Source organism: Henckelia pumila, chromosome 3 (genome assembly GCF_033568475.1).
Source record: "Henckelia pumila isolate YLH828 chromosome 3, ASM3356847v2, whole genome shotgun sequence".
Taxonomy (NCBI): Eukaryota; Viridiplantae; Streptophyta; class Magnoliopsida; order Lamiales; family Gesneriaceae; genus Henckelia; species Henckelia pumila.
The window spans coordinates 32,690,100-32,698,645 of record NC_133122.1 but is presented as its reverse complement, the minus strand read 5'-3'; positions in this window follow the sequence as shown (position 1 = coordinate 32,698,645).

The following is an 8,546-nucleotide window of genomic DNA, read 5'->3' as shown; positions in this document are numbered from 1 at the left end:
TGCGGGTGCTTTAGGGCTAAATATCACTAGTAAACGTAAGATCAGTCTTACAAAGTAATCCTAGTGATTTTATGAAAAGTCATTAAATCCTAAATTTCTCAACAAGTTGAGAAATCAAACTTGCATCATAAATAAATCAGAGTAAAAACAATAGATGCAACTCCCGTAACCTAAATTTGAAGAGACAAAAAAGATCTTCGATCAACACAGTTCCCACAGTGTTGTCTCTGATGTTTTCAACACGAACGGCAGCTCGGGGACAAGCAACAACGATGGTTGCAAAAGTTCTTCAGAATCTTCGAATTCTTCTATGTGATTTTCTCTGTAAGCTCTTATGAAATCTCCTCTGAAGTTCTGGTTTGTTTGTGCGCAAAATCCTTTCTTATAGATGAGAGTCCAAGCGTGGAAGGATTTCCTTGTAGAGTCCTACACAAATAAGGAAATTAGTCTTTGTTAGGAATAAGACTCTTTTAAATATAATTGATAATATTTTGATAATACATGATAATCAATAATACACAATATTTCCTTATCAAGATAATACTCAATCTAGGTAAATATTTTATCTCAATATTTTCGATAATATCACATAAATATTTACCCTATCATATCAATTCATATCTTGATAATATTTCATAAATCCTTTCAATTCGATATCAAGATATAATTAAGTTAAATATCTATCCTAAATATATTATCGAGATCATAGAATATTTAACCATATCATATCAAATATTTTGTCTAGAAGGCAAAATTCAATATTCTAATTAGCACGCTTAAGGAAAAGATTTTCAAGGAATTAATATTCCTTTCAATCTCTCCCTTTTTGCCTTTCTGGACAAAACCAGCACAAACAATTTTAAATATAAACTCCCCCTGAGTTTAAAACACTTCTCCCCCTGAATTTTAAGTCTCCCCCTGAAGGTGTTGTCCCTCGTATTGGCAACACCAAAGATAACATGAACCTTGACGCTTAGGGATTCTATAATTCATATATCAGAGCATAAGAGGGGTAGAAGTAGTTAGTCTAGTTAAAGCATATCAGAGCAATTAAGGCACATAACTAGATAAAAAAAAGATAAAAATCAGAAAATTAAGGTTAAGATGAGATAAGAAAAAAAAATATGAGGTGACACCAATCAATCCAAAATTGATCAGTATCAGATCCCTCCTGATCTTCAGTGTCCTTATCCTCATCGTCCTTAGTCCCAGATGGACCTCATCGTCCTTAGTCCCAGATGGACCAGCCTCATTTTGTGCATTCTCTCCCCCTTTTTGGCCAGAAATGCCAAATCTTGTACGACAGTCACCTAACAAGGCTCCATAATGATCCAAGTTCTCCTGGGCTTGGGAAACTTATTTTCAGCATGAGCCATGAGAGCCTGAAGGATAGAAACATAAAATTCCCGAGAAGAGGGTGTATGCACAATTTCATCAGTTTCTTCAGTGTTGTCTCCCGTGTTGGAAACACCGGGAACAACATCAGCACCAGTAACAGCAGCACTAGATTCAGACCAAGGAAGGTCAAGGTTTCTCTTCCCTCTTATTAAAGCAGCTGCAACCTGCAGATCTTCAGTCAGTTCAGAGATACCTTCACCAAAATCACAAAGCAAATCTTGAAACTCCAAAATTCCATAGATCAAAGATGGAAAAGGCACTTGATGGATTTTAAGCTTCCATCTGCAAACTGGAGTATAGTCTTGAATACGAGCTTTGCTAAAAAAAAAAATTGCTCTCAGTCTCTATTTCAAATGACACAAACGCTTGTGGTCGAGTCACCACAGTGGAGCGTGTAGAAAGAATCCAATTTTGTACAGCTGTTTTGTGTAAGATAGAGTAAAAGGATGTGAGCTGTGCAACAGAGAGTTGTCCAGGAAACTTTTGAGCAAACCACCGATGAGTAAGCAGTAACTTCATGAATATCAAGGTGGTTCCTCTCTTCAATATCCGGTGAGTCTTGATTGTGGCAGGGTTGAACTCAAAAAGCTTTTTTTTCTTACAAAAATTCCAGCACTGGTTTCCTGCTGTAGGGAACCACTGAAATAAAAATAGCTTTTGATCCTTCAAAAATTCAACCAAATTGATCCTTCCATAGGTTTCCACATCGATATTCTTCTCATCAATCAGCATCGATTCACATAAAAGAGCCACACAACGGTATCTTCTCCATAGTATAACTTGAGGGAAAATACTGTAGTCAAATAAAACTCAGCAGCATCCGTGTTGTCTGTGATGTTGGCAACACCATCAGCAACACCAGCATCAGCATCAACATCATCATCATCTTCAGAAGACTTGATTCCTCACTAGCTTAAGCATTAGACTCAAAATGTGGAGGAATTATCAGATACATCGGGCCTGATTGCAGCAAATTATTCCAGTATCTCTTTATCAATCTCATCATTAGAAGTTTGAGCAAAAACAACCACAAAAATATCAGTCTTCCCTTCCTTTAGAATATCCAGAACTTAAGTCAAGGAAGCTTCATTATCATCATAAAAGACAATTTCCTCAGTAGCAATAGGAGGAACAAAAACATCAAATTCAATCATCAATCGATACTCGGCCAATAAGGCTTCATAGTATACATTTTCTTCCTTCTCCTGACTTATTTTATTCACTGCATGATCCATCGAAGATTGTACAGCAACATGAGTGATCTGCAGAAAATCAGCTGTGGGAGCAGTGTTGCGCGCAGTGTTGGCAACACGAGGCACAACATCAGATTCAGACCAAGTTAGGTCTATTTTCCCTTTCAGCAAAATATGAGCATCCTTCAATTCTTAACCAACCAGAGACAAAGACTTATCAATGTCTCGGATAAAGCCATATTATTCCAGAATCCCAAAGATGAGGGATGGAAAAGGAAAATTTGTGAACTTTATCAATCTCCATCAGCAAATTGGAATATGAACTTGAATATCAACCTCACCAAACTTGAAAGGACATCAAGTTCCAACTGCAAAAATTACCACACCATGTACTTGGTTACCACAGTAGATTTGGTTGAAGGAGTCTCGTTCTTCACAATACTAATTGATTTTCAGCAGAACTCCTTTCTCTTCATCATCAAAAGTGTGGTATAGAGCAATGATAGTAACTGAATCAAACCTGTAGATTCGCTTATGCACAGATATTCTGTCAAACTTTGCAGATTGCTCAACACCTACACCAGCAGTGAGGTTTGCAAGGAGTTTCAAAACATGCTTTCGACTGTAAGGAACAAAAGCAGAGACAGTAGCAAAAAGACCTCAAGTCTTGAACAAATTCAACCAAATTCTGCCTCTTGCAAGCATCCAGATCAATCTCCTTCTCTTCAATGAACTCATGGTTGACATATCAATCAACAATAGAAGCTTCTGAATATAACTTGTGAAATAAGGAAAGTGAAATGTCACAATCTGCATAAACAGTGTTGCCTCCAGTGTTGGCAACACCATTCACAACATCATCACCAGCAGAATCTTTAGTATTCGCTTCCTCAAATTCATCATTCTCAGAGATGAAAGATAAACTATCAGAAATATTTGGCCTGTTATCTGCAAGTTTCTGTTGCATATCTGCATCAGGTTCTTCCTCAATGACAGCAGAAGTAGGCACATGTTTGAAGAAACCAAAACAAAAAGACAATCTGATTAGCACAGAAAGCAGATAAGCTTAAATAAAATCAAAGCGAGAGAATGTAGGAAGGCAATTTGATGACTGCAAAAACCAATTAAGCATAAGAATGATCAAATCCATGAGTAATATATGCTTAAAAGAAATCCATTGGACAGTAAAAAGAAATTCAAACGTTCCAAAATTCACCTTCTAACAAACTCATCCAGAAACACTTACCAACAAAATTATTACGGATAAAACTTTTCAAATCAAGGGAATAAAATCCAACTCAATTATGACAATAATCCGAGATTGAAAGCAATCAAAATTCCCATAAATAACTCCACATCGGCTCAACTCCACTAAATCAATGTTAATCACAAAAATTCAATTTTCAGTAGATAGAGTATTTCACCAAATTTGTTCGTTTAGAACGTCAAACCCTGAACATAAAATATTCACAATTCTGAATGCATATGCATGTCTTATTTTATGCCTAAAATAGAATGTAACATAGCAATAAAATGCAACCACATGCGCATGATATGTTCACAAGTGTAGTGTTGCCTCTCGTGTTGACAACATCATCAACAACACCATAGTTTTTCAAAAAGTATTTGAAACTTACACACTTGATTACCCTTGATTTCAGAAAATTTCCAGAAGTGGTAGCCTGCACACTAAAAGAACAGTCTTCATTGGACTCAATTAGGTAGCTTTTTCCATTTTCTTCAGATTATTGATAAAGTTTGTACATATGATATTGGTCATCAAACTTATTAAAAAGTTGAACACTGAATTTGCGAAACCACCTTTCACATGGGACAAGAACATGGAATACACGTACATCCCTCAACTACTTAGTGGTTTAGTCAGAGTTCCATAAACAAGGGTCAGTGTGTTTAATAAAAATTTTGCTGAAAAACTTGGCATCAGTCGAATCACTGTAACAGAGATTAAAACACTACACATCACAAAGTGAATGCAAAATGCCTAAAATCCTAAATGTGCATGAAAAAGAAAAACAACAGTGTTGTCTATGGTGTTGTAACATCGAGGACAACACCAGCAAAGGATTATAATGCACACATGCTGAGAGACCTCCAAAGAGTAGAGAAGCTCTCGAAAACTAAAATTTTTGTGAATATGACTGCCAGTTGGTTATTAGTTCCAACAAAATCCATTCGGATCACACTTTTTTCTACCAAATCTTGAATAAAGTGACGCCGAATGTCAATGGGTTATGTGCGAGAGTGTTGGACTGGGTTTTCTGAAATGTCAATCGCACTCAAATTATCACAATAAAAAATGGGGGGTTGACTTTTAAATCCATAATCCTCTAACATTTGGTTCATCAAAAAAGTTGTGTACAAAAAGTTCTATCTCCAAGACAACAACACCCTCCCATAGTGCTTTTACTATCATTAAAATCCCCAGCACAACCAAAACCAACAATATTGGTATCCCTAGTATACCACAATCCCAAATCCAATGTACCCGAAACATATTTCAAAATTCTCATAACAACTTTTACATTGGTTACCTTTGTATCAGATTGGTACCTAGCACATAAACACACACTAAACATGATATCAACATGAATTGCAGTTAAGTACAAAAAACTTCCAATCATGATGTGGTACATGGTGTTGGCAACACCGGCCGCAACACCATTCTTACCCACCTTTTCACTAGATCCCATTGGTGTTTTCATGCTTTTAGTATTCTCATAACAGAACTTTTTCACCAAAATTTCAACATACTTGCTTTGGGACATAAAAATACCATCATGCATTTTCTTAACATCAAAACCAAGAAAATAATTCAACTCAACTATCACGCTCAATTCAAAGATGGAAGACATGCATTCAACAAAATCATCAACTTTCTTTTGATCAGAAGAAGCACAACAAATGATTTCATCCATGAAAACTTGGCAAACAGTTATTTCACCTTTGAACTTATGAATAAAAAAGGTTTTATCAACCTTACCTCGTTTGAAGCCAATTTCAAGATGATATTCAATCAACCTTACCTCGTTTGTGGACATGAAACTCGAGCATACTAACCCAATCACCTTGAGGTAGTCCACTTTGTCCTTCATTCGAGTTTGCATTGTTCCAGAAGCATCTTCAATAATCTGTGATGATGGATGGTTCTTCTGTATTTTGCTTGAAATGTCATTACCATCATTTATCAAAACAACATCATCATTTCTTGGTTGATTATCCTCAGGTTCAGTCACTGTTGAACCTGGTGTTGTGCTTGATGTTGCAATATCAAAGGCAACACCTGAATCTTTCAATGGACTGAAAATTTCCAGCAGATCATCCTTAGTAGTTTTTCCTTTGATATCTGCAAAATCATCAAAATCTACATTAATAAATTTCATAACTTCTCCAGTTCTCATATTAAACATTCTACATGCATGATTATTCAAAGCATATCCAAGAAACAAGCATTTTTTACTTTTGAAATCAAATTTGCCTAAGTGATCTCTTTCATTCAAAACATAACAAATACAACCAAAAACATGAGAGTATTTAAGGTTTGGCCTCTTTCCCATAAGAGTCTTATAGGAAGTCATAGTAAAACCACTCCTTAAGTATACTCGATTCAATACACGACAAGTTGTATCCACGACTTCTGCCCAAAATCTTTTTGAGATATTCTTTGAGCTCAGCATCACCCTAGCCATCTCCTGCTACGTCATATTCTTTCTTTCGGCTATGCCATTTTGTTGAGGAGTCTTCGGGCAAGAGAACTCATGTGATATGTCTTTCTTCTCAAACAAATATGAAAATAAAGAGTTCTCAAAATCCTTACCATGTTCGGTTCTGATCCTTCCAACCTTCAAGTTATGCAGGTTAGTAATCTTTGTGAGTAAATTCTTAAAAATATCAAATGTATCCGACTTCTTTCTGAAGAATCTTACGCATTTAAAACATGAGAAGTCATCAACACATACAAAAGAAAACTTCTTACCTCCAGAGCTTTCCAGTTCCATAGGATCCATTAAATGCAAAAGTTCAAGGCACCATGTTATCCCAAAGTGTTGTAACACGAGGTGCAATACGAGAGTTTTCTTACCTATTTTGCATGCACCACAAACATATGGAACTCCAGAATTCAAAATAGACATACCTTGGACAGCTTCATACTTACACAGATTTTTCAATGTCTTCAAATTTGCATGACACAACTTTTGGTGCCATAAATCAAGATCATCAACTTTCATGTGGTTGCAGGCAAGGTGCTCTCCAAGTTGGTAGTAATTTGTTGATCTTGTACCTATCAAAACACATATGTTAGCATTATCAAAAACTTCACAAGTATTTTTATCAAACTTGACATGAAAATCATCATCACACAATTGACTAAAACAAATCAAGTTTGAGTTTAGTCCCTTGACATGTAGCACATTGTGAAGCTTTAGAATTCCTTCCATTTTCGGTGTTCCTTTGCCAACAAACCTTCCTTTTGCACCACATTCGTAAGTCACTTTACCACATCTTTGCTCAATATAGTCCATGAGATGTTCTTTCAAACATGTAATGTGGCGTGAGCTTCCATTATGAAAGTACCAGTGACCTGCAATGTTAGTTTTCAAGGAAGTATAAACAACAAAACAATGAAAATCAAACTTTGGTACCCAAATTTTCTTTGTTGTGGGTCTGTTTTTGGTGGTGTTGCTCCTGGTGTTGTGCAACATGGGGGGCAACATCAAATTTGACTTCCAATACATGCAGTCATTCCTGATCTTGAAACAAAAGGACCTGATATGATCTGGTTTGAAGCAGTAATGACACATAAAATGGCGCTTCCATTGCTTAGGCTTTTGAGGAGGAACACGCTCTTTTGATGGAGAATTCTTGAATGACGGAGCGATAATGGGTGTGCTAGAAGTATTGCTATCTTCTTTCACAAACACAGTTGGTTTTGATGATTCTCCAACTTCAAACACTCTGTTTACTAACCCTAGACCAGCCTTACCATCTTTACCCATTATAAAATCAAGCTTAGATGTACTTGAATTAAACTTAGCAAGTTTTAGAGTTACCCTTTCAAGCTCCCCCTTATCCTTGAAGAATTCAAGATTTTTCTTACCTAGAATCACTTCAAGCTTGGTCATGACAGACTTCAAATCAGAATTTTCTTTAGAGAGAGTTGTGTTCAAATTTTTCCGTTTGATCCGATCAACATACAACTCCTCATAAAGTTTCTGTACACACTCTAGAGTTATATCATCATTGACAGCTTTCTGATCACCAAAATTACCAAGAGTAGATGTATTCAAGCAAACTGATTTTTCACTGGTGTTGCGGCCTGGTGTTGCAACACCGAAGGCAACACCCAGTGGGTTGACTTGAAAACACCTCTTTTCTTTCAACAATGCAGCCAGGGAGGTATGATCTTCTTCATCATTCTGTTCTTGATCTCTGTCAGAGTCATCATCACTCAAGAACATAGTCATACCTTTGTGGAATCGATTTGCACATTCAATTGCATAGTGTCCATATCCATTGCATTTCCTGCATTGTACATAATCAAAATTCTTGGTATTAGATTCATAATTAACAACATACCTTGTTCGAGATGGTTCTCGAGTAGGTGACACCCTCGACATATTTTCAGGAACAGGAAAACTAGGGTGCTTAAACTGTTGTCCAAATTTATGTTTGTTTATTCTCTTCAAATAATCTTCAAAATTCTGGGTGATCAAAGAAATTGAATCTTCACATAATTCTGAATTATTGACTTCCGGTGGTCGGAATTTGACGTCAACAACCGACACGTCCATGATAAACCTACAAAACAAAAATAACCAGAATCTCTCTTAGTAAGGTCAAGAGTTGGCTCTGATGCCACTTGATAGAAATCGTATTGTAATTGTAGGTTAAAACAAAGAGTCAGTGTTGTCCGCGGTGTCACAACATCAACGACAA